Source organism: Bufo bufo, chromosome 6, assembly GCF_905171765.1.
Source record: "Bufo bufo chromosome 6, aBufBuf1.1, whole genome shotgun sequence".
Classification (NCBI taxonomy): Eukaryota; Metazoa; Chordata; class Amphibia; order Anura; family Bufonidae; genus Bufo; species Bufo bufo.
In genome coordinates this window covers 407,453,504-407,477,353 of record NC_053394.1, presented here as the reverse complement: position 1 = coordinate 407,477,353, position 23,850 = coordinate 407,453,504, and the positions used below count along the sequence as shown (strand labels likewise).

At 46.5% G+C, this 23,850-nt stretch overlaps 1 pseudogene; it reads left to right on the top strand.

Moving 5' to 3' along the window:
• Positions 1–18,588: 18,588 nt before the first annotated feature.
• Positions 18,589–23,850, top strand: part of LOC121005796 — a 119,726-nt pseudogene continuing 114,464 nt past the window's right edge.

The following is a 23,850-nucleotide window of genomic DNA, read 5'->3' as shown; positions in this document are numbered from 1 at the left end:
GTGGGGGGGGGGGCTCTGTGGATGACACACTGTTGTGGGGGGGGATCTGTGGATGACACACTGTTGTGGGGGGGATCTGTGGATGACACACTGTTGTGGGGGGGCTCTGTGGATGACACACTGTTGTGGGGGGGGCTCAGTGGATGACACACTGTTGTGGGGGGGATCTGTGGATGACACACTGTTGTGGGGGGGATCTGTGGATGACACACTGTTGTGGGGGGGATCTGTGGATGACACACTGTTGTGGGGGGGGGGGATCTGTGGATGACACACTGTTGTGGGGGGGAGCTCTGTGGATGACACACTGTTGTGGGGGGGAGCTCTGTGGATGACACACTGTTGTGGGGGGGGATCTGTGGATGACACACTGTTGTGGGGGGGCTCTGTGGATGACACACTGTTGTGGGGGGGATCTGTGGATGACACACTGTTGTGGGGGGGATCTGTGGATGACACACTGTTGTGGGGGGGATCTGTGGATGACACACTGTTGTGGGGGGGGGGGATCTGTGGATGACACACTGTTGTGGGGGGGAGCTCTGTGGATGACACACTGTTGTGGGGGGGAGCTCTGTGGATGACACACTGTTGTGGGGGGGGATCTGTGGATGACACACTGTTGTGGGGGGGGGGGGGGGAATCTGCGGATGACACATATATAGCAGCATATACAGTGTCATCCACAGATCCCCCAGAACAGTGTCCCTGTGAGTGAATGATCCCCAATACACTGCGCATGCGCGAAAAAGACGACTTGGCGCAGGCGCAGTAGAGGTTAACAAAATGCAAACAAAAATAAAGGTTAACAAAATGCAGATATCTCGACCTCTTCAGCACCTCTGTGACGTTTAATTGTCAGTATTAGGTCTATATCGTGGAAGATAGTTTTAAGGAAATGAAATAAAGATTTAACATTTTATATTAGTCAGCAGTTCCAGCTAGACGAAATGCAAAACTATCTCCCACCATATAGACATAATACTGTCAAGTAAACGGAACACCGGCATCTGGTGCTGTAATGGCAGCGGGGCCCGGTGCAGTCACTGTATTCTATTACACCGGGCCCCGCTCACTGTAATACTAATATTCCGATGTGAACAACTTGAAATCCTCTGCGATCCTCTCCCTCTCTGTACTCACAACCTCAGCAGCAGGCCGGGCGGCAGCGCAACTCACTGACGTCACGCGCCTGCTCCTCCCACTTTATGAATGAAGCAGGCGGAGCAGGCGCGTGACGTCAGTGAGTTGCGCTGCCGCCCGGCCTGCCTGCTACTGAGTTTTAGAGATGGGAAGTTCGGATCTTTTTCATGAATCGGATCTTCGGTTCACTTCCTGAGCCGGCAGAAGCAAGTGAACTGAAGATCAGTGCGCATGCTCAGCTCATCGGATCTTCGGTTGACTTGCTGAGTCGGCTCTCAAGTGAACCGAAGGTCTGGAGGGACTCGCTCCTGGCAAACACAGCTCTGCCGCAGTGGAGCAGACTGATGTAATTACACTGTATAGTTATTGCAGGGATTTAGATAATGGTCTAAGAGTTTATTAGTTAAAAGAATCAAATGAGTCAGAGACTCATTTGATTCTTTGAGTTAAAATAATCCTGTCACCGAGTCCCTACCAGACTTCCTGCTCTGCTACATTGCTGCAAGCACCCTGTACACACACAGCTCTGCGACACTGCTGCAAGCACCCTGTACACACACAGCTCTGCTACATTGCTGCAAGCACCCTGTACACACACAGCTCTGCTACATTGCTGCAAGCACCCTGTACACACACAGCTCTGCTACATTGCTGCAAGCACCCTGTACACACACAGCTCTGCTACATTGCTGCAAGCACCCTGTACACACACAGCTCTGCTACATTGCTGCAAGCACCCTGTACACACACAGCTCTGCTACATTGCTGCAAGCACCCTGTACACACACAGCTCTGCTACATTGCTGCAAGCACCCTGTACACACACAGCTCTGCTACATTGCTGCAAGCACCCTGTACACACACAGCTCTGCTACATGCAATACTATACCCCCCCGGACGGACTTGTCAGGAGACAGGGAGCCGCAGAGCAGGAAGCCTGGCAGGGACTCGGTGACACGGTCTGTGACTCATTCGATTCTTTTAACTAATAAACTCTCAGACGATTCTCTGAGTCCCTGCGACTCCCCCTGTGCTGTGAGTCAGTGCTGGACTGCTGGTTGCCTCTGATTGGTTGGAGGGCAGGGAGGGGCGGGGCTAGCTTCCACTGTCGGCTCCTATTGCACTGCCTGCTGCTGAGGTTGTGAGTACAGAGAGGGAGAGGATCACATAGGAATATTACTATTACAGTGAGCGGGTCAGTCCGCCCCTGTACGGAATCGAAGTTTAGAAGAATGTACAGTACACACCTGTGACGAGCGGTTCAGTCCGGCCCTGCCTGCAGCACACCAAAATGAATGGGGGCACATTTTAGTTGGGGGGGCACAGTGTGATGTAGGGGGGGCCGTGGCCCCCTCTGGCGACGCCACTGATCCTGCCCACAACAACAGAAAGACCTGTCAGATAGACTCACCTGCTGCAAGTCTATCTTATCTTCTCAGACCTCGCACAGGCAGGCAGTGACACCCCCACAGTATCAGCGACATCACCAGTTCCAGAGCTGACCACAATAGAAGCAGATCTGGTCCTGTCAGCTTTTATATAAAGTTTTGGTCGTACATTGCCTCTGCTGCAGCCAGCTCCCTCCTCCTCTGATGTCACCTCCTCCTCAGCACCCGATCTGACTCCCAGATCCTGTCCAACACACAATCATCATCATCATCATCATCATCATCATAGTCCTCACCCTCCCCGACACTTTTATCAGACTGTGATATGTCATCATAGGCTCCTTGGCTCCTCTTTATTCCCTCCTCTGTATTTCTCCTTCCTTCCACCACCATGACTACACGTGCCACTACTACAACTACCAGCACCACCAACACAGCCATGAATGGGGTCTCCACCTGAACCTCATGACAGTCCAAATGATGATGCTTCTCACACAACTCTTCAATAGGAGGACTATCTTCAGTATTAGCAGCGCATGGGGTTATGTTTAATTGTTCTTATGAAAAAATGATGTATAACGTGAAGTGCACTGATGTTTTCAGCCGTACAGATGTGTTTGTCTCCAGTTCATGAAGCACACACTAATGTGGAAACACATTCTTGAGCTTGACTCCTCCCACACATAGTCACATGGTCATGACATCATCACAGGTCCTTTACCTCCTTCAGCAGCAATTTGGTGCCTGACTCCTCCCACACATAGTCACATGGTCATGACATCGACATCATCACAGGTCCTTTACCTCCTCCAGCAGCACAGTTTGGTGCCTGACTCCTCCTTCACAGTCACATGGTTATGACATCACCAGTTCCAGAGCTGACCACAATAGAAGCAGATCTGGTCCTGTCAGCTTTTATATAAAGTTTTGGTCGTACATTGCCTCTGCTGCAGCCAGCTCCCTCCTCCTCTGATGTCACCTCCTCCTCAGCACCCGATCTGACTCCCAGATCCTGTCCAACACACAATCATCATCATTATCATCATAGTCCTCACCCTCCCCGACACTTTTATCAGACTGTGATATGTCATCATGGGCTCCTTGGCTCCTCTTTATTCCCTCCTCTGTATATCGCCTTCCTTCCACCACCATGACTACACGTGCCACTACTACCAGCACCACCAACATAGCTATGAATGGGGTCTCCACCTGAACCTCATGACAGTCCAAATGATGATGCTTCTCACACAACTCTTCAATAGGAGGACTATCTTCAGTATTAGCAGCGCATGGGGTTATGTTTTATTGTTCTTATGAAAAAATTATGTATAACGTGAAGTGCACTGATGTTTTCAGCCGTACAGATGTGTTTGTCTCCAGTTCATGAAGCACACACATCACTTTTCCCCGCTAATGTGGAAACACAACCTGGAGCTTGACTCCTCCCACACATAGTCACATGGTCATGACATCATCACAGGTCCTTTACCTCCTCCAGCAGCAATTTGGTGCCTGACTCCTCCCACACATAGTCACATGGTCATGACATCGACATTATCACAGGTCCTTTACCTCCTCCAGCAGCACAGTTTGGTGCCTGACTCCTCCCACACATAGTCACATGGTTATGACATCATCACAGGTCCTTTACCTCCTCCAGCAGCAATTTGGTGCCCGACTCCTCCCACACATAGTCACATGGTCATGACATCGACATCATCACAGGTCCTTTACCTCCTCCAGCAGCACAGTTTGGTGCCTGACTCCTCCCACACATAGTCACATGGTTATGACATCATCACAGGTCCTTTACCTCCTCCAGCAGCAATTTGGTGCCCGACTCCTCCCACACATAGTCACATGGTCATGACATCGACATCATCACAGGTCCTTTACCTCCTCCAGCAGCACAGTTTGGTGCCTGACTCCTCCCACACATAGTCACATGGTTATGACATCATCACAGGTCCTTTACTTCCTCCAGCAAAACAATAGCTGATCTTGGAGAGACCAGCTACAAAAGGCACTACGGAGCCTCATTTAAGAGTCTCGACACAGCAATCCAAAGTGCAAAGCTCACTGGGAAACAGTAATATGCAAAATAACCGTGGAGCCCCAGTTATGGGTCTTCAGCACAGTGAAAGCCAGATATCCCTCAAAGGAAGGAAAACCAAGCATTACAGAGATCACCAAATCCACCATATTAAGTGGCCCCTATGTCAAGATCGCGCTCTGTTACAAGCCTTAGGGATGTGACAGGGGAAGACCTAAGCCAGTTATCCATCCACAGACAGCTGTTTCGGGGTGTTGCCCTTCATCAGTGTGGAGTAGGAATCTGGCTAAGCGGGAGCAATGCCTTGGAGACTACTGAAACAAAACAATGGCTGATCTTAGGAAGACCAGCTACAAAAAACACTGTGGAGCCTCATTGAAATGTCTCAACACAGCAACAATCCAAAGTGGAAACTGTAATGTGCAAAATAACCGCGGAGCCCCAGTTATGAAATCCCTCCAGAGAAGGAAAACCGAGCAAAGGGGTGTCCTCATTATAGAGATCCTCCAGCAGGACAGTTTGGAGCCTGACTCCTCCCACACAAGATCACATGGCCATGACATCATGAAAAGTCCTTTACCTCCTCCAGCAGCACAGCTTGGAGCCTGACTCCTCCCACTCATGGTCACATGGCCATGACATCATGAAAGGTCCTTTACCTCCTTCAGCAGGACAGCCTGGAGCCTGACTCCTCCCACACAAGATCACATGGTCATGACATCATGAAAAGTCCTTTACCTCCTCCAGCAGCACAGCCTGGAGCCTGACTCCTCCCACTCATGGTCACATGGACATGACATCATAAAAGGTCATTTAGCCCACCAGTCTTTCCTGTCCCCCCATACATCTGCAGCTGGAGGTATGTGTATAGTTGGGTGCACATAAACGGGGATCCTCAGGCTTATTGGAGATTCTTTAATCACGACAGGTTTGCTCCAATAAGCAAGAGTGGCCACATACTTTCCGGAGATCCTTTAGCTTCGGTGGCTGCCCTATGAGGATGATTACAGAAGACTTATCAGATACCTTTTATATTGAGTTATCTGGACATAAATAAGGTTGCCCCTATGGATGAGCGAAGCAAGCTTTGGATTCTAGATCTGAAATCTCTTCGCTCAAAACTTCAGATTCGTCTCTGTACAGCATTAAAATGTATGGCCTCCGATGAGGCGAAGTTTGTCATTCCCAAAGTCTTGCAGGACTTTGGTGAATAACTTCGGGATTTGATTTTTCAGCGATATATATGTGTATACGGCTTCTTAAAATTTGTAATACATTTGCACACGAAACGGGAGAAAAAAATATTTTTAAAATGGTTAATCCTGTCTTAGATACTGTCTTATATACACCACAGTCTTATCTTTTCGGTGCATGCAGATAAGAAGTGAAGCTGTGTACTTGTAAGGGAGGCATTTTATTTTACAGTAGTCTTATCTCTCTGGTATGTGGCGTACTTCCAGCGGAGCTTTCCAGCTTTCGTTTAGAGCCAACTTCGGCTGAAGTGCCACTGTAAAAAGGCAGCACCCCAGCCCAAGACCCCTTAGTGACTGCCATAAAAAGCCATATGGGTGGTCACTAAATGGTTAATCCAGTGGCTCTTGACCCCCTGCTGTGTGGCTTACCATGGGAGTCCTGAGTTATGACCATACACTACTCACAAAAAGTTTTTTTTCGCCCTATAAGATGCACCGGCCTATAAGACGCACCTAGGTTTTTGAGGAGGAAAATTAAGAAAAAATTTTTTTTTAACCGAAAGGTGTGCTTTTGGTGGGTTTTGAATTAATGGTGGTCTGTGCATGACACTATTATGGGGGATCTGTGGATGGCACTGTTATGTGGGGGATCTGTGGATGGCACTGTTATGTGGGGGATCTGTGGATGGCACTGTTATGTGGGGGATCTGTGGATGGCACTGTTATGTGGGGGATCTGTGGATGGCACTGTTATGGGGGACCTGTGGATGGCACTGTTATGGGGGACCTGTGGATGGCACTGTTATGGGGGACCTGTGGATGGCACTGTTATGGGGGACCTGTGGATGGCACTGTTATGGGGGACCTGTGGATGGCACTGTTATGGGGGACCTGTGGATGGCACTGTTATGGGGGACCTGTGGATGGCACTGTTATGGGGGACCTGTGGATGGCACTGTTATGGGGGACCTGTGGATGGCACTGTTATGGGGGACCTGTGGATGGCACTGTTATGGGGGACCTGTGGATGGCACTGTTATGGGGGACCTGTGGATGGCACTGTTATGGGGGACCTGTGGATGGCACTGTTATGGGGGACCTGTGGATGGCACTGTTATGGGGGACCTGTGGATGGCACTGTTATGGGGGACCTGTGGATGGCACTGTTATGGGGGATCTGTGGATGGCACTGTTATGGGGGATCTGTGGATGGCACTGCTATGGGGTGGGGGATCTGTGGATGGCATTGTTATGGGGTGGGTGATCTGTGGATGGCATTGTTATGAGGTGGGGGATCTGTGGATGGCATTGTTATGGGGTGGGGGATCTGTGGATGGCATTGTTATGGGGTGGGGGATCTGTGGATGGAACTGTTATGGGGTGGGAGATCTGTGGATGGCATTGTTATGGGGTGGGAGATCTGTGGATGGCATTGTTATGGGGTGGGAGATCTGTGAATGGCATTGTTATGGGGTGGGGGATCTGTGGATGGCATTGTTATGGGGTGGGGGATCTGTGGATGGCATTGTTATGGGGTGGGAGATCTGTGGATGGCATTGTTATGGGGTGGGGGATCTGTGGATGGCATTGTTATGGGGTGGGGGATCTGTGGATGGCATTGTTATGGGGTGGGGGATCTGTGGATGGCATTGTTATGGGGTGGGGGATCTGTGGATGGCATTGTTATGGGGTGGGGGATCTGTGGATGGCATTGTTATGGGGTGGGAGATCTGTGGATGGCATTGTTATGGGGTGGGAGATCTGTGGATGGCATTGTTATGGGGTGGGAGATCTGTGGATGGCATTGTTATGGGGTGGGGGACCTGTGGATGGCACTGTTATGGGGGATCTGTGGGTGGCACTGTTATGGGGGATCTGTGGATGGCACTGCTATGGGGTGGGAGATCTGTGGATGGCATTGTTATGGGGTGGGGGATCTGTGGATGGCATTGTTATGGGGTGGGGGATCTGTGGATGGCATTGTTATGGGGTGGGGGATCTGTGGATGGCATTGTTATGGGGTGGGGGATCTGTGGATGGCATTGTTATGGGGTGGGGGATCTGTGGATGGCATTGTTATGGGGTGGGGGATCTGTGGATGGAACTGTTATGGGGTGGGGGATCTGTGGATGGCATTGTTATGGGGTGGGGGATCTGTGGATGGCATTGTTATGGGGTGGGGGATCTGTGGATGGCATTGTTATGGGGTGGGGGATCTGTGGATGGCATTGTTATGGGGTGGGGGATCTGTGGATGGCATTGTTATGAGGTGGGGGATCTGTGGATGGCATTGTTATGAGGTGGGGGATCTGTGGATGGCATTGTTATGGGGTGGGAGATCTGTGGATGGCATTGTTATGGGGTGGGGGATCTGTGGATGGCATTGTTATGGGGTGGGGGATCTGTGGATGGCATTGTTATGGGGTGGGAGATCTGTGGATGGCATTGTTATGGGGTGGGGGATCTGTGGATGGCATTGTTATGGGGTGGGGGATCTGTGGATGGCATTGTTATGGGGTGGGGGATCTGTGGATGGCATTGTTATGAGGTGGGGGATCTGTGGATGGCACTGTTACGGGGGGATCTGTGGATGGCACTGCTATATGTCATCCACAGATCCCCTCATAACAGTGTCCCCCAAAATACACCGGCCCTCTGCTCACCGAATTATTTATAAACATGAATCCTCATCCTGTTATTAAGTTTAACTAACGCTGCGCTCTCCCATGTTCCCATGTTCCCCTGTATCCCCACAGCACTTACGAACAAGCTTCCATAGCAGGCGCTCGACGTCAGTGAGTGACGTTACTGCTGCCGTCCGCTCTGCCTGCTATGGAAGCTTAAGTAAGTGCTGTGGGGATACAGGGGAACATGGGAACATGGGAGAGCGCAGCGTTAGTTAAACTTAATAACAGGATGAGGATTCATGTTTATAAATACACCGGGCCCCGCCGCTCACCGCAGTAAGAGTACAGTGACTGCACCGGGCCCCGCCCCTAGTTCGGGACTCCAGCCCCTCCTCTCTCCCGGCTCATACATCGCAGTCTGCGATGCTGCAGCGTCGCAGACTGCGATGTAAAATGGAAGCATTCGCCCCATAAGATGCAGGGGCATTTTCCCCCCACTTTTTTTTGGGGGGGGGGGGTGCGTCTTATGGGGCAAAAAATACGGTATTTGGCTTTCCGGTGAAATTTATGGAAAACATAAAAAGTTCCCGCTCCCGTGATATTATATCATGAAAGTAGGACATTTAAGTAGAAGAAGCAATGATGATCTCATCTCAAACTATTTATTGAAACAAAAGCCAACCCCAGTGCTGGGTATATCCCCACAAAATGTCAGTGTCTCAGTAACTTGTCATGTGGCCTTAAGCATCAATTACAGCTTGACAATGAGGTCTCCTGCTGTTCACAAGTCGACTTATTGTCTGCTGAGGCATGGCATCCCACTCTTCTTGAAGGGTCCTCAGGTCATTGAAGTTCTGGGATACAGAGTTACGAGCCTCTACATGGTGACTCCCAGCTGATCCCATAGGTTTTCAATGGGATTCAGGTCTGGAGAAAGTGCAGGCCGCTCCATTTAAAGGGGTTATCCCATCATAATGATCACTGTTAAATCTGTTAATGATTTGACAGTGATCATTTTTGTAAATATACTTTATTAACAAATTCCCACCGATTAGGATAAAATTCATCCCCACTTACCTTATTGTTGTGACTCGGTCTCCCCTGGTTACGACCACCGCTCTTCTGCAAAATCCCGATGGTCGCGCTTGCCCAGAAGACTCCTTCTTTTCTCCCGGCCGGGCCACTCGCTGTCCTGAACGCGCACGCTGCCGCGCATGCGCGACGGTGACTTCTTCCCGGCCAGAATAGTACAGAGCTGCGAATGCGCACGCCGGCTCTGTACTATACTGGCCAGAAATAAGTCCTATTGCGCATGCGCGGCAGCGTGCGCGTTCAGTCCAGTGCGCGGCCCGGCCGGGAGAAGACTTCAATCAAGATGAAGCCCGCCCCCAGCCAGAATCCATTAAGTGAACGCGCGGTGGCAGCAGGTAAGTATGAAAACGCAAAGTGGGATAACCCCTTTAAGGTACCCCAGTCTCCAGCAGCCTTTCCCTAATGATACGACTTTGGTGAGCTGGCGCATTATAAAAGATGAAATTAAAGATTAAGTTAGGCCTGTGTTGTTCATGCAGAGACACAATGACTGGATTAATGATGTTATTTAAGTAGTGTGGGCTTGTCACTGGACCATTCAGAAAGTGTATAGCAGTTCTGTATTGGTTAGACACACCTGCCCACACTGTAACACCACCACCACCACCAAACGCTCAGTGACCTGATGCAAAGCATTCTCCTTGACATCTCCAACATCGTTGGTGGCCATCATTTCTGCACAGTGTGAATCAACTTTCATCGGTGAACAGCACTGAGGCCCACTGGTTCCTTGTCCAACGTAGATGCTCCCTGGTCCATGCACAACGATGAAGCCTGTGGTCAGGTACCCTTGCAGGTCGTCTACCACGCAGACCACACCGTTACTTTTCACTATCCTAGAAGGGTATACAGGTCTTACCTGCTTCCAGGTAGGTTGCAGTTTACTGTGTCCAAAAATGCAGCATTACATACCCGGTATGAGAATCGCTGCTATACGTACTCTTCCACGCTGTTCAGGGAGACGCCGGCATGTCACGTGGTCTGTGACGGAAATCAAGCTTGTATCTCGCAGCGAGGTACCGCGATACCTGGAAGCAGGTAAGACCTGTATACCCTTCTAGGATAGTGCAAAGTAACACTTAATTTGTCACGATTTTCAACAACTGGGTTTGGACATTGAACAGCAATCACATCTAGGATTATTCATCCCTATTAAGGACACCTTGGTTCACAAGCTGCAAATTAGAACTATACTGTTGATCAATAGTTATGTGTCGTCTTGGTCTCATGATGTCAAAATGTGAACAGCATGATGAGGAGGACTGTTTAAATACCAATTCTAATTGAACCAGGAAATGTATTGGGAGATTTGTGGATCAAACGCCTGTTGTGAATTTTGCTGTTAAGTTCTTTGTTAGAGAACAGCAAGTTGTGCAAAAAGTCCTGAAACATTGAACAGTTGGACATGTGCATTCAAAAGTTTAGAGAAGGTCACAAAAAGTTCACCTGTAAAGGTTAGACTGCATTTTAGGTTCATCCTGAAATTTCACCCACAATCTAAATATCCCTAACTTTTTGTGAGTAGTGTATGTAGATTATGTAAGCTATCTGATCAGATTGACCAATGCGGATAAACTTGTTTTCAAAACTGTTTCAGTAATCTTTTACGTCTGTTTCCAGGCCGGTCTTCCTGGAAAGTGCGATTTCCTCTCATTACTAAGAGTTTGCTGATGTATTCTCAAGGTGGAGACCCTTTCACCTCACCCCTTTCTTTCATTGTGCTATCCCTCAATATTGGGTACTGAGCCTCCAAGCGGTGGGTTGCTTCTTTTGTCGTTGAGTCAGAGGCGATGTCTACTTTGCAGACCTCTTCTGCTGGTATAGTTTTCTTCATCAAAAAGAATAAAGATGGATCCTTGAAGTCCTTCATAGACCATTGTTGTCTGGCTGAGGACTGAAACTTACAGATAGCTGCTACCTCTCATTGTATAACATTTGAATTATATATATTAATGTTTTAACAAGATGGATCTCTGTGGAGCATATTTAGTTTGGATCAATAAGGGAGTTGAGTGGAAGACTGTACGGAATAATCGTGATGTGCAGTATGAGCGCCTGGGAAATTTTTCTGCATTTTATAAACAATTTCTTACTTATATCTGTATTTTCTTCTGTATGTGGATCATATGCTGATCTTTTCCAAAGAACTGAGGAGCCAGTCACGCAATGTTTCTTCCATCTTACTCGATCAATGGGCAAATTCTTTGTATACTAAGCTAAAGAAATGATCATTCACGCTCAAAGAACTGCCTTTCTTGGGTTAAATCAAACTGGCCAACTGTTGCATTGGGAAGAATTTGCCCATGACAACCATGTCTCCAAGTGCTTTGGGAAGTTGTCCTTTTAAAATTGTTTAAAAAGGGTTGTCATGGAATACCTAACTTTGAACTGATGCCCGCAGCCTACCTCCACTATGCAAAGAATCATGCCTGCTCCCAGCCTTTCTTCACCACTAAAGTCCTGCGCTCTGGTTCCTTCATGTCTGTCTTCTATTCTGCAGCTTGTTTACTTCTCCCCGGACATGGGACATAGCACTGCCAAAGCGAGTGGTTGGTTGCATCGGAGGAAGTTAACAAGCTACATATGGAAAAGTGGACATGCGGGAGCCAGAGTGCTGGATTGGAGCAATTTAAAATGAGAGAATACATCTACACTTTATTATCTCCTCCGATGTCTCCTCTTGTTATCTCCAGTAATTGTATTTTACATGAGATTTTGTAGGATTTTCCATCGTCTCATCTTCTTTCCATTCAGGTTCCTACAATATAGGATCTGCTCAGTGGATATCTTCTATAGAAGATCCTTCTCCTGATTGACCCATCAAGGATGGATAGGGACAGGGACAAGATGGCGGAGAGTATAATAAATCTCACCCTAGAGATCCTCTTCCGGCTTACTGGAGAGGTGAGAGATTCTGATGATGTCACATTACATCAACTTATCTATGTTACTAACAGATGGACATGACTGGAGAGGTGAGGGACTCTGGAGATGTATGGAGTGATATTTATTACTGTGTCTCTCCATAACCAGGACTACACAGTAGTAAAGAAGACCTCTAGTGAGCGCTGTCAGGACCCTGTGTCTGAAGGATGGGGAAGAACCCTGAGCCCAATCATGGGGCCTCCACCTCACCCCCTGATACATGAGGAAATCAATAGAGAGAAGATCCTAGAACTCACCAACAAGATGATTGAGCTGCTGACTGGAGAGGTGACCCTGCTGGGAATGCTGGGACATTATACAGGAATGTTATGAAGGGATCTGGGTGATGACTGTATCATTGTGTTGTCAGGTTCCTATAAGGTGTCAGGACGTCACCATCTATTTCTCCATGGAGGAGTGGGAGTATTTAGAAGGACACAGAGATCTGTACAAGGACATCATGATGGAGGATCACCAGCCCCTTACACCACCAGGTAATAGACATGACTAAATACACACGTCCTCTCATTATCTGTATGTAAGGAAGGAATTCAGTCACTGGATGTGTTTCCTACAGTTAAGGAAGAGAGAACACCGGAGAGATGTCCCAGTCCTCTTCTTCCACAGGATGGTTCAGAAGAACATCACTATGTACCACAGGATGATCAGGTAGATGGATATAAGGACATCATGATGGAGGATCACCGACCCCTCACACCACCAGGTAATAGACATGACTAAATGCACACGTCCTCTCATTATCTGTATGTAAGGAATGAATTCAGTCTCTGGATGTGTTTCCTACAGTGAAGAAAGAGAGAAGAGCATCGGAGAGATGTCCCAGTCCTCTTCTTCCACAGGATGGTTCAGAAGAACATCACTATGTCCCACAGGATGATCAGGTAGATGGAGATAAGGTCTCATGAAATGTTCCCTATGATCTGTAGAAGACTGTGAAGATCTTGTGTTCAGTCTTGTTTTATCCACCAGTATTATATGTTTTATCCTTGTATAATGAGTAAGGTGGAGCTGGCAGGATTACAGCTGACCATAGACAATACATGTTGTCAGGATCTTGTCACATTTTTCTGCCTATGGAGACTTTTAATGAGTCACTGCACACAAGTTTATTTAATACAGAATGGTGTAACTAGCAAATTTTTAAATCAATACATTTAAAAATATATGACTTCATCCACCTGAAAAAAAACCTGTAAAGTCATGGCCACTAGGGGTCTCACTTCCACCTAATTTGCAGTCCACTGCCTGTTGTCAGGCAAGGTCTGTCTTGAGCAAAAGAGAGCTAGAAGACTGTTCACAGTTGAGCTTGTGAACCTGATCGAAGCACTGTTATTCACAGCTTTTTATGAGCAGAGGAGCAACCTGTCTGTAACTGTGTTCTCCCTCCCTTCATCTGCTGTGTGTGCTTCCTAGATGAAAACAAACATAAAGTAAGAGAATGGAAGTCCCTGCAAGTATAGCACTGGTCTATTGCTTCTGAAAGAAATGCATCTACCTGTGCAGGTGAAGCAGGCTGGCTGAGAAAGACATGAGAAGGTTTTTCCTCTCCTACAATGTATCTATAGGTCTCTACTCCTCGTCATAGTCTGCTCTGCCCTTGGAATTTCATATTGGGTGAAACCATTCACTGAGAAAGAAGCTTACTATGCGCCATGATGGTTCTTTGTGGCCAATACCACACATCCTTCCATAACTAAGAATACTTTCACCCTGCCGTTTCTGAGTCCGCCTGTGAGATCCGTTCAGAGCTCCCACAAGTGGTCCAAAACGAATCAGTTCAGCCCCAATGCATTCTGAATGGATAAGGATTCATTCAGAATGCATCAGTTTGCCTCCGTTCAGCCTCCATTCCGCTCTGGAGGCTGCCTGCAGCGTTTTGATGTCCGTCTGACGAAACTAAGCCAATCCGTCCTGACACACAATGTAAGTCATGGGGGACGGATCCGTTTTTACTGACACAATATGGTGCAATGGAAAACGGATCCGTTCTGAACGGATCTAAGCGTTTGCATTATAGGTGCGGATCCGTCTGTGCAGATACCAGACGGATCCGCACCTAAACGCAGGTGTGAAAGTAGCCTTACCTAACTACTCATGGCAGTGCGCATTAGAGGATGGTCCGATGACACCAGGTGGCCAACATAGAGTGTAGCGTTGGTGGTGTGGTGTTTCTGATCCCCACCTCTCTGAGGGCAGAGGATACTCGGCGCACCCTGGCAATATGTAGCTCAATACCAATAGTCGCACAATTTTATGATCACCGGAGCCTCTCACTGTGCTCACTTGAATCAGCGGCAATGTGGGTTTGCTACTAAGAACCAAGTGCTGCCCTATCCTCAATCCCTATTTACATAGCCCTTAGTGTATATATAAGGCTAAATATTAAACTTGTTTCCTAACTTGCATCCTGCTCGACGCGTTTCCCTGCTTGACAATGCCAGCAATTCATCACGAGTCGGCGCGTGATGTGAAACAAAGTAACAAATCAAACTAGCGCTGCACGCCTCTGATATGGTGCGTGCAGCTCTGCGTAGCCACCGGCTCAAAAACAAGCCCTAAAACTTTATGTGAAAGGAAAAAAAAAAAGTTATAGTTCCGGGACGGAAAATGGCCCAGGGTTGAATGGGTTAAAGTAGAGATATTATTGAGCATAAGGGATTTACAAGGATAGCAAAAAAAAAAAAGATTAAGGGTGGAAAATAGTATGATACATGGAGATCCCAAGGCACAGAGAACTAAGAGGCTTTTTGGCCATCTTTAAGGCCACCTGCCACTTGGGCATTCTCCTTACAATTTTGCACATGAACCATTATCTACAAGGGGGTGCTGTCTCAGTCTCCAACCATTCCGGCTGCCTTATCTGATTGAGGCTTCATCCTGGTGCCAGAATGGCAGTACCAAGGTCATACCACGGATTCCATTCTAGAACATGTAGATACAAGTCACCCTTCTTATTGGAAGTTTATTATTGGAAAAGTCAGATATGTTCATTTTCATCAATGCATATAATGATAAATCGCCAACTATTTGCTAGATGCTGAGATACATCCATACATTTTGACCCCTTTGATTATGGACACCTGGCCATGTGATCTCCAGTCTGACCACCAGTCCGAGGCTTGCTGTCCTGTCAGACAGGAGATCAGTCTCTCCTGTGTGGCTGACGTCCTGTGAACTACAGGATTACAGCATCATTTATCAGATCCCTCTGGAGAGCTCCCTCCCCACCAGCTACTCCTCCTTGTCTTCTCTATGTCCCTAAACATATCATGCTGCTGACGATATCATTTCTACTCTATTACTAATAAACTGGGAGAGCAAAGGTTTAGATAATGAGTCCCTGATATGATTATCTTCAGAGTTATATTGTCTATACTATCTGTGTGTGCTGAATCTCCAGTGCATTTCTATGCATTTTCTACAGCTTCACACTGCTCTCCTCTTCCACCTGCTTATAAGAGCAATCAGGGAGAGACCTATCACAAGCAGGAGACAGGGGAGACAGGCTGAAGCTGCATCACATGAGCAGCACGGATTCCTCCCACACTACAAAGACAATATGTCAGTGCTATATAAGGGCTCTTTCACACTTGCGTTCTTTTCTTCCGGCATAGAGTTCCGTCGTCGGGGCTCTATGCCGGAAGAATCCTGATCAGGATTATCCCCATGCATTCTGAATGGAGAGAAATCCATTCAGGATGTCTTCAGTTCCGGAACGTAACGTTTTTTGGCCGGAGAAAATACCGCAGCATGCTGCGCTTTTTGCTCCGGCCAAAAACCCTGAACACTTGCCGCAAGGCCGGATCCGGACTTAATGCCCATTGAAAGGCATTAATCCGGATCCGGCCTTAAGCTAAACGTCGTTTCGGCGCATTGCCGGATCCGACGTTTAGCGTCCTGGCAGCCATGGTAACCATTCAGAAAAAGCTAAAGTCCTGGCAGCCATGGTAAAGTGTAGTGGGGAGCGGGGGAGAAGCATACTTACCGTTCGTGCAGCTCCCCGGGCGCTCCAGAGTGACGTCAGGGCGCCCCAAGCGCATGGATCATGTGATCGCATGGACACGTCATCCATGCGCATGGGGCGCTCTGACGTCATTCTGGAGCACCCCGGGAGCCGCACGGACTGTAAGTATACCGCTCCCCACTACTACTATGGCAACCAGGACTTTAATAGCGTCCTGGCTGCCATAGTAACACTGAACGCATTTTGAAGACGGATCCGTCTTCAAATGCTTTCAGTTCACGTGCGTTTTTCCGGATCCAGCGTGTAATTCCGGCAAATGGAGTACACGACGGATCCGGACAACGCAAGTGTGAAAGAGCCCTTAGTGAGTATAATAAATAAATAATAGGAATACACTAAGACTCTGCATTTAGAGTAAGTTCTAGTTAGTTCTAAAACTTGCTGCCCGTAAAGGGGTTGTGTCATAAACTACTTTTCACTCTAAAGTTTATTTTCATCAGTTACTGTAGCTCCCATTACTGCTTGAATTGTGTTTTTTTATCCACCTTATTTTCAGGTTTTCTCGTATCCCCCATGCTTGAATCTCACTTCCTGGTTTATCATGTGACTGCTGTCCCATGATGCCTTAGGGCACTGAGATGTGTCCTGACATCAGCAGGACATGTGACACTAACCACACTCCTTGTTCTTACCAGTGATGCTCGTGTGTCCTACATTATAAGGCTCCGATGCAGGACGTAGCCTACAGCTAATAACTTTAGAGAAGACCGTTTTGATCAATGGTGGTATTTTCGGAAAAGTAAAGCTTTCATTCCGCTCATTTTGTCTTTGCAGAGGCATGATGGGAAATTTCGGTTGCATTAGGAGAACCATATCAGAACCATGCCATAAATGATACATCAACTAAAACAGATATGTACTAGGCATACACAGTGGCCTCTACATTTTAATAACAGTCTACACTGCACTATACAAGCAAAACATATTATTGCTGGAGTGCTTCTTTACCTTATAACATCAGTAATAACAGCAGCATCTTCACCTTGCAGTACACACGACAACATATGAACCTTCACTTTCCACGGGAGGAGGGATTTTCTCGCTATCCATGGGCTTATCATTGTCTCTGTTGAGCACAGCAGCCAACGCTTTCTACAGGACTTGGATGAACAAGACTTTCACTAGGCCTTAGGACAGCAAGTCTTGCACAACCCACTGATCACTCTTTCTCGGTCAGGGCTGGCACTTCTTCAGCCAAATCTGACCCAGAGATTTATCCTGTACTCTAACACAGTGCTCCTGAACTCCAGTCCTCAGGGCATACCTGCTGGTCACGTTTTTAGGATGTCCTTAGTATAGGAGTTGAGGAACATTGCTGTAACAGATTCTCTCTTGGCATTCTCTGCCATCTTTCCTGGAGCCATCACTCAGGATTGCTTGTGAGTCACCACTCAGGGACTTTGGATGCTCTTGTGCTGGTCCTCTGGCCTACTGGCAATTTCGTGGCTGGCTTACTGAAACATGCTGCACCTCTCTACTCTGGCTTCCTGTCCCCCCCTCTCTCTGTCTACAGTCCACTGGTGAACTCCATAGTGACTTTCCTTAGGCCTGCAACACTCATACACTCTGAGAGAGCTCCTTGGACACCTCACACGGTATAACCTTCCACACTACTACCAGCACCAAACTCTGCCTTTTCATCACTTCACCTGACCTGTCCTTAACAGGTGCAACTCTCTGTAACACAGTGCTCATCACCACATCACTGTCAGGTTCTACATTTGCCTGAGCTGCCTCCTAGGACCACCTCCTGTGGTATTGGCATGGTCTGGAATCCCATTGGTATATATATATAGGGTGGCTAGCAAGAATAACAGGTGCACAAATAATGTAACCCTAAATACACACAATTTTATGTTACGGATGGAATATAAGGACTACTCCCCCCTCTGCTTTGTAAACTTCTGGTTGAAATAACAAAGCAATCAGATTGGATTTATACAGGAGACCTGCAGATATTTGGGTCAGATAACTCCTGCTGTCCGGTCATTTTTGGTCGTCTTTTCAGGTCATATAAAACCTTCTACACGACTTCTCCAACCGTCTGATGACTTCTACAATGTTTGTTTCACAGCTTGTGAATCCGGGTGAAGATCTGAACATTATATATGTTACAGAGACATATGTGAAGGACGATGAGCAGAGTACAGAGGACATTCCTACAGATAACCGCCCAGGTGAGTAGTGACCATTGGCGTACTAAGGGGGAGGCGGTCCGCCCCGGGTGCCGGCTCTCAGGAGGGTGCCAGAAGCAATAAGCGCTTCCATCAATACAGATGGAAGCGCTCATTGCTGGGAGCTGCGTTCCTGTCACTCACCGCTCAGCTCCCCGCACTCCTCCACTCCTTCAGGCTGGCGGCGCACTGAATGATGAAGCAGAAAGACTTCTCCCTGCTCCACCATTCAGCCTGCAGACACAAATTGTGCTGCCAGCCTGTGTGGGCGGAGCCTACAGCCCAGAAATCTGCTTTTTTACTATGGAGGGGGCACAGAGGACTTTATTACTATGGAGGGGGCACAGAGGAGTTTAAGTGAATAACCCTAATGTTGATAATCTTTCAGGGTACTGTAGTTGCCCCATTCCAGTTATTACTTTAGTTGCCCTCCTCTGGACCCTCTCCAGCTCTGCTATGTCTGCCTTGTTTACAGGAGCCCAGAACTGTGGTCTGACTAGGGATTTGTAAAGTGGTAGGACTATGTTCTTATCACGGGCATCTATGCCCCTTTTGATGCAACCCATTATCTTATTGGCCTTGGCAGCAGCTGCCTGACACTGTTTTTTGCAGCTTAGTTTGCTGTTTATTAAAATTCCTAGATCCTTTTCCATGTCAGTGTTACCCAGTGTTTTACCATTTAGTATGTACGGGTGACTTGCATTATTCCTTCCCATGTGCATAACCTTACATTTGTCAGTGTTAAACCTCATCTGCCACTTCTCTGCCCAAGCCTCCAATCTATCCAGATCCCTCTGTAGTAGTATACTGTCCTCTGTAGTATATATATACAGTATACTGTCCTCTGTAGTATATATACAGTATACTGTCCTCTTCAGTATATATACAGTATACTGTCCTCTGTAGTAGTATACTGTCCTCTGTAGTATATATACAGTATACTGTCCTCTGTAGTGTATATACAGTATACTGTCCTCTGTAGTGTATATACGGTATACTGTCCTCTGTAGTATATATACAGTATACTGTCCTCTTCAGTATATATACAGTATACTGTCCTCTGTAGTATATATACAGTATACTGTCCTCTGTAGTATATATATATATAGTATACTGTCCTCTGTAGTATATACAGTATACTGTCCTCTGTAGTATATATACAGTATACTGTCCTCTGTAGTATATATACAGTATACTGTCCTCTGTAGTGTATATACAGTATACTGTCCTCTGTAGTGTATATACAGTATACTGTCCTCTGTAGTATATATACAGTATACTGTCCTCTGTAGTGTATATACGGTATACTGTCCTCTGTAGTGTATATACGGTATACTGTCCTCTGTAGTGTATATACGGTATACTGTCCTCTGTAGTGTATATACGGTATACTGTCCTCTGTAGTATATATACAGTATACTGTCCTCTGTAGTATATACAGTATACTGTCCTCTGTAGTGTATATATACAGTATACTGTCCTCTGTAGTGTATATACGGTATACTGTCCTCTGCAGTGTGTGTGTGTGTGTATATATATATATATATATATATATATATATATTATACTGTCCTCTGTAGTATATATACAGTATGCTGTCCTCTGTAGTATATATACAGTATGCTGTCCTCTGTAGTATATATACAGTATACTGTCCTCTGTAGTATATATACAGTATACTGCCCTCTGTAGTATATATACAGTATACTGCCCTCTGTAGTATATATACGGTATACTGTCCTCTGTAGTATATACAGTATACTGTCCTCTGTAGTGTATATACGGTATACTGTCCTCTGCAGTGTGTGTGTGTGTGTATATATATATATATATATATATATATATATATATTATACTGTCCTCTGTAGTATATATACAGCATACTGTCCTCTGTAGTGTATATATACAGTATACTGTCCTCTTCAGTGTTAATTACTTTACACAGTTTAGTGTCATCTGTCGAAAATTGATATTTTAATATGCAATCCTTCTACAAGATCATTAATCAATATATTGAAGAGAATAGGGCCCAATACTGACCCCTGAGGTACTCCACTAGTGACAGTGACCCAATCTGAGTGTGTACCGTTAATAACCACCCTCTGTTTTCTATCCCTCCGCCAGTTACTTACCCACATACAGACGTTTTCTCCCAGTCCGAGCATTCTCATTTTATATACTAACCTTTTATGCGGTACAGTGTCAAATGCTTTGGAGAAGTCCAGATATACGACATCCATTGATTCGCCGCTGTAAAGTCTAGAACTTACCTCCTCATAGAAACTGATTAAATTAGTTTGACATGACCGATCCCTCATGAAGCCATGCTGATATGGCGTTATTTGCTTATTTCCGTTAAGATGCTCTAAGATAGCATCTCTTAGAAAACCTTCAAACAGTTTACCCACAACAGATGTTAAACTCATCGGTCTATAGTTTCCAGGCTCTGTTTTTGGGGCCTTTTTGAATATTGGCACCACATTTGCCATGCGCCAATCCTGTGGGACATTCCCTGTCAGTACAGAGTCCGCAAATATCAGAAATAAGGGTCTGGCTATGACATTACTTAATTCCCTTAGGATACGGGGTGTATGCCATCTGGTCCTGACGATTTGTCTATTTTAATATTTTTAAGTCGCTGATGTACTTCTTCTTAGTGCCTATATAATTAATCAAATAAAATCCAAGCCCAGTAGGGGCTCCTATAACCAACATAATTTACAAACAATAAGGCAGCATAAAACATTAAGATGCAAACAAAGCTGGAAGTCTTACAGACCAGGATTACAGCAGGGACCTTCACCCCAGCGCACGTTTTGCCTATGCTTCCTCCTATTAAAGGAGGCAGTAGAATGCAGGGGTTGTACAAAAAATATGGAAGTGCTGGGAAAGCATGGAGCCAAAGATAGATGTCTGAACGGCAAACTCTACAGACACAAGAATGGTAGCTGGAAGAAGTTATCATGATGGCCTGGGCCAGATGAGAAGATGGGGAAAGCAAAAACCTCCAGTCAGAGAATGCGTTACCTGCGAGTCACTGGCTAGATATGGTTATTGCCTGGTCAGTATTTTATTATTTTTTCCATTCAGCAGTAGGGTGATACTCTCCAGACTGACTGCATGGGACATGACCACTGTAATCACCCACAGCATAATGCCAATAACAGCTGAGGATAGGTTATCACTATCTAAAAGACAAACAAGGGCTTCACAAGACCCGTCAGCAGCATTGTCTCCATTTTTATTTCGAACAATAATGGGAACCATTATGGAGGATAAAGATCTAATGAACATCCTATAGTAGTTGGCAAATCATAGAAATTTCTGCACAGCCTTGAGATTAGTAGGAAGTACCACCATTATTGGCCACAAAAAAAGAACCCAGCACTAGCTGGATACCTGGAAGGATGAATAAAACTATTTTTAAGGTTCTTTTTTATATACAGTATTGCTCCATTGCATATGTCTCCAGAGCAGGCAAGGAATAATTCCTCCCCTTGGACATCTTAGAATCAGGACCCAAAGGGGTTTTCCAAGTTCTATAATGCCCTCCCCCCCCATATGCCCAGGCCCCTCACGGAGGTTGTACTTACCTCGCTTCCTGGCACCTGCGTAGCTTTTCATACTGGCACGGCCTCCACTGCATCTCCCTGTCACCGGAGGGGGGCAGCCAATAGCAGAATGTGATGCGAACGAGCCTCCCTAGTGTCACCCGTGATTTTAGGGAAGCCCGTCCCCGTCATGGCCTGCTATTGGCTGCAACCCGCCCCCAGCCCCCCCCCCCCCCCCCCCCCCCCCCCCACACACACACACACTCTCGTTGCCGGATGTTTTCATGCAGATACCGGGGAGTGAGGTAAGTACAACCTCTGTGAGGGGACCGGGCAAGCACGGCAGCGCACACTGGACTAAAAGTACTGCATGCAGTACTTTTAGTCCAGCTGCCTCTCGGGGTGCGCTGCCGTGCTGCCGCCAGAACTCCGCCCCCGTCCCCATTATAGTCAATGGTGACGCAGCAGCAGTCCGGGGGCACACATGAACTAGCGGCAGGACGGATCCAACAGGCTGTTCACCCGCCGGAACAGCCTGCCAGAGTCCCCTGCCGCTAGTATGAAAGTACCCTAAGGCAGAAAAGCTTTTTTATAAGAAACCACACAAATGCATATAAAAAAATGGCCTCTCCCCAAGTATATACAGTACAGACCAAAAGTTTGGACACCCCTTCTCATTCAAAGAGTTTTCTTTATTTTCATGACTATGAAGGCATCAAAACTATGAATTAACACATTTGGAATTATATACATAACAAACAAGTGTGAAACAACTGAAAATATGACATATTCTAGGTTCTTCAAAGTAGCCACCTTTTGCTTTGATTACTGCTTTGCACACTCTTGGAATTTTCTTGATGTGCTTCAAGAGGTAGTCCCCTGAAATGGTCTTCCAACAGTCTTGAAGGAGTTCCCAGAGATGCTTAGCACTTGTTGGCCCTTTTGCCTTCACTCTGCGGTCCAGCTCACCCCAAACCATCTCGATTGGGTTCAGGTCCGGTGACTGTGGAGGCCAGGTCATCTGGTGCAGAACCCCATCACTCTCCTTCATGGTCAAATAGCCCTTACTTTCAAAGTTTTCCCAATTTTTCGGCTGACTGACTGACCTTCATTTCTTAAAGTAATGATGGCCACTCGTTATTCTTTACTCAGCTGCTTTTTTCTTGCCATAATACAAATTCTAACAGTCTATTCAGTAGGACTATCAGCTGTGTAGCCACCTGACTTCTCCTCAACGCAACTGATGGTCCCAACCCCATTTATAAGGCAAGAAATCCCACTTATTAAACCTGACAGGGCACACCTGTGAAGTGAAAACCATTTCAGGGGACTACCTCTTGGAGCTCATCAAGAGAATGCCCAGAGTGTGCAAAGCAGTAATCAAAGCAAAAGGTGGCTACTTTGAAGAACCTAGAATATGACATATTTTCAGTTGTTTCACACTTGTTTGTTATGTATATAATTCCACATGTGTTAATTCATAGTTTTGATGCATTCAGTGTGAATCTACAATTTTCATAGTCATCAAAATAAAGAAAACTCTTTGAATGAGAAGGTATGTCCAAACTTTTGGTCTGTACTGTATGTCTTACTATCACTGCATATAATGTCAAGTAATTGCCGGTTACACATAAATGACAAGAGATTGTTAATAGTTAT